The sequence below is a fragment of the Halichoerus grypus genome, chromosome 9 (genome assembly GCF_964656455.1).
Source record: "Halichoerus grypus chromosome 9, mHalGry1.hap1.1, whole genome shotgun sequence".
Lineage (NCBI taxonomy): Eukaryota > Metazoa > Chordata > Mammalia > Carnivora > Phocidae > Halichoerus > Halichoerus grypus.
In genome coordinates, this window is record NC_135720.1 from 139803077 (window position 1) to 139807410 (window position 4334).

Here is a 4334-nt window from a genome sequence, read left to right on the forward strand (position 1 = left end):
AATCTCAAAAATAAAGAGAGATTGGTAGAGGTGATTAAGGGCACTGTTTCATTAAGGAATGGATTTTGCTTTAGTGTGAGTGTGTGCGTGCATGCATGTGTCTGTGCATATGTGTGTGCACGTGTGAGTGTGTGTGCATGCACACCTGCGTGTGTGGGGGTGTGTGTGTGATATTTAGGGAAGTGTCACATTCAAGGCACTCACCGTGTGGATCTTATATTTCATTTTTGATGGAATGTCAGAATTAACTGAAAAATAGATTTAGGACTACAGACATATGTCATCTGGAGTATAGGATACTACTTTTACAAACAGATATCTCATAATAATTCAATTCATTATTATAAAACATCACACCTAAATTCAAAGCAGCATAGGGGCACCTGGGTGACTCAGTGGGTTAAGCAGCCAACTCTGGGTTTCAGCTCAGGTCATGATCTCATGGGTCGTGAGATTGAGCCCCTCCTTGGACTCTCCACTGAGTCTGCTTGAGAGTTTCTCCCTCTGCCCCTTCCCCATTTGTATGTGCTCTCTCTCTCTCTCTCTCAAATTAATAAATAAATCTTTACATTCAAAGCAGTATACCAAAGACTTTTTGGTATTGTCACATCTACAAAGTCCTTTTTGCATGTGGGCCCACGTCTGTTGCCAAACTTGGCCATCCCCACTTCCTTGTTCTGCATTCTTTCATATCAACATTTGAAGTATAGAAAAGAAGCTATGGATTTCCTTATAAGCTAAAACTCAAGTTGCTTGTCCTAAAAACCAAAACGGACTATTAATATTAATCTCACAACCACATCTTGTTCGGTAATGACATCTATTTCAATGACTAATTTTAAAAATGACTTTGTTGAAAAATCGAATTCCACAGCTCAGCGTCATCATAGTTGAATCCATAGTTGGATAAAGGCTTCCATCCATTATCTGGTTTCTCTGTCCTTTTCTTCCACCCTGTCTCTGCCATCCTTATTCCTCCTACCTTGTTTCCTTCCTGCCTGCCTTTCTGTTTTCCTTCATTCTGCCTTGATTCCTGTTGTCTTTCCATTTCTTATACTTCTATGCAGTAAACTCATTTGAATCTGTTGACTTTGTTCAATTTCCTGAAATGTGTACATGCACAGCTTGTCTCTTCCCCTGCAGCCCAGAGGTTGGTGCTCCTTTTATCAGCCTTGAAGACATGACTCTGATATCAGGAATCAACATCTCAGGGCACCAGACTCTCTGTTATAACTCAACTTCTATACAGACAGAACGACAAATGAACTGAAAACTTCACCGACCTTGAGGGCCTTCAAGGTGCTAATGTCTGACAGCTGAGATTCTTTGCGGGCTGCCTGGCAAAGCAATAAAAGCTTTAAATGGTTTGGGGACCACCAGTCCCTGCTTTGTAAAGTATTCATGAAATGGAATTACGATGACCCGCTGCCTTGATATAATTTTCAGTTGCCTCAAGCTCTCTCTGCATTCAGTTTGACCTCCTTCGCTACCTTTGACATTGATCTATTCTTGAGGTTGTAGCTATAGGCTTTCTGTTTGAACTGGAGATTAAAGTTGGAAATAAAAGTCACCATAATGGCTCTGCCTAGAAGTTGATGGGCTGGTGGTGTTGCGGTCCTTTGTTACCAATCCGGGTGGCCGCTCAAGGGTCTGCTTGCAAAACAAGACCTTGCAGGACCTGAGTGCCCATGAAACCACATGTGGGAGGTTGTGGGCAAAGGAGGACGAAAGGAACAGTGTGGCTCTGGACACTGCTCCTGAATCAGAGAGGGAAAGCAGACGGTCACCATCATTCTGTATGTGATATGGGCTCGTCCGGGATGGTCAGTGAGCAATGACTGGATCCACTTTTTCCCTTTTCCTTGCGGAACTTGCTAAGATGCGTGGCTGAGTTTCCTTTCTATTACTCTTTCTAGTCTGCTTGCTTTCGACCAGGGAGCTTCTTTTTTCTTACTATGCCCCATCTGCAGGATAGTCTGGAGTATTTTTATTTCTACATCCCCCTGTGCCCTTTGTGGCTCTTCTCATGATCAGCAGTTTGCAAAAGGGAATGGATTTCTCTTGTTTCTTCTCTTCCGTGCTTCCTTTTTTCACCCTTCCTTCCCCTCCCCTTTCTCTGGGACTGGCCTTCAGTTATTCAGAATAAAGGGAAAGCTGCCTAGTTAGGAATGTAATGCCACGAGGAAAATAGAGTTGAACCTTGCAGAAGTTAACAGGAGAAGCCAGGAGGGAGAGGGAAGCATCAAGAGGCTGAGAACCCCTGGCCCTGGCTTTCGAGCAAAGGGGCTCTTTTCTCCTGCTAATGTCTACTTAGAAACAAAAGGTTTTTCAGAGACCAGGGAAAGAGGAGACTGAATCATGCTCCAATTTGCATTTCTGTTCACATAATATTCCTGTTCAGTTGATTAGAGAAAGGTTCTTTTTTTTTTTCTTGTTACCGATGGAAGCACCTGTTTAAAAAGAGTTGAATCAAATTTTGTTCCCAATTACTGTTTTTCTCAAACTTGTCTCTGATAACCAGCAAAACAAATTCTGAAACCCATTAGTGTTTTTTTCTTTTTTCTAATCTGCACTAGATAAGTGGAGGTGATATGGCATAGTAAAAGGGAAAACATTGTCTCAAGAGTCAGAAGAAGTAGGTTATCATCTAAACTCTGTCATTCACGGTGTGATATTAAGTAAATCATTTAAACTTCTTGGTCTCCATTTCTTTTCTTACAAAATTAGAAGTTTGGACTAGACAATCTGTACTATCTCTTCCAGTTAAAAAGAAATAAGTCAATCAGAGAAAGACAAGTATCATATGATCTCACTGATACGAGGAATTTGAGAAACAAGGCAGAGGGTCATAGGGGAAGGGAGGAAAAAGTGAAACAAGATGAAAGCAGAGAGGGAGACAAACCATAAGAGACTCTTAACCTCAAACAAACTGAGGGTTGCTGGAGTGTTGGGGGGTGGGAGGGATGGGGTGGCTGGGTGATAGACATTGGGGAGGGTATGTGCTATGGTGAGCACTGTGAAATGTGTAAGACTGATGAATCACAGACCTGTACCCCTGAAACAAATAATACATTATATGTTAATAAAAAAATTTTTTAAAGTTTGGTCTTCTTTCACCTCTATAATTCAAAAACAGCTTTTCCTGGAGCAGAAAGGGTCTGTATGCAGGGCTGTTGTAGGAAAACGACCCTCATGGAAATTTCAAGGACCATGATTGAAGAACTACACTTGCGAACTCATGTTTTTCAGACTCTGGGCTGCCATAGGCTGTGGCTAAGGGAAGTCTAGAACGGTCGTTGGTGCTTTGAAAATGTGGTGCTTTACTGCTGAATTCTGTCGCATCATTCATTCTGTAAGGAGTTGCTAGCGAGGTGCGGGACTGGAAAGGAGAATTACATTAGTAATGATTTTAAAAAGTGGCAGTGCATTTTTAAACCTTAGCTGCTTAGAGTAGTGATTCCTCATGAAACCAGAGTATAAGCTTTTTGAAGGCATGGAAATAATTCCATTCTCTCCTGATTGGCACATTTGGGGTCAGGCACTCAAAAATCATCCATAGGCAGTCCATACAGGTGAGATTGATGACGAGAAATGCTGAGAATTCTGATATTTTAAAAACAGTTTCAAAGTAACGGTGTTCTGAAAGTGAGGATAATTTTTTGAGTTTTAAAATATGCAAAAAAAAACCCCACAAAAACCAAAAAGCAAAAAAAATGCAAAAAAAAAAACCCCACAAAATAAACAAAAACCAAACAAAAATAAATAAATAAATAAAATATTCAATATACCATTCATTCTGTGGGAAAGAACAAATATAAGCTGCTGTGTATTTGCTAATTTCTTTGATTTAACTTTCTTCCTCCTGTCCTCGCTCCGTCCACCCTTATCATTCCTTCCACCTTTGCTCGTCTCTTAGGAAGGAATTCAGGACAGATCCAGGTGAAGTGGGCAAGCAGCAGTCCCTCCCTTAGAAACACGCCTCCTGCAGGCTCATCCCCACCCCCCCTACCCCTGGCCCTCTCTTTACCCCCCACCACACTCACTTCTGTTTTTCTTCATTACTCAGTCCTGGCTTTGCCTCTTTCTGGAAACCGTCTTTAACAGCCAGCCTGTTGCGATGCCTTTCAGTGTGTTCACATGGAAACTACTGCCCCAAGTTCTTTATAGCAAAACAGAATCTTCACATTTTTTCTCCAACTTCCCTTCCCCAGTGTCCCTCCCCTACCTGGCTCATAGGCACGGAAGACAGTGAAGATGCCACAGGGCTGGCTTCCCTTCACACCTTTGTGCAAGAAGTTTCTGTGGCAACCAGTTGACCTTAAGATGAAACACAA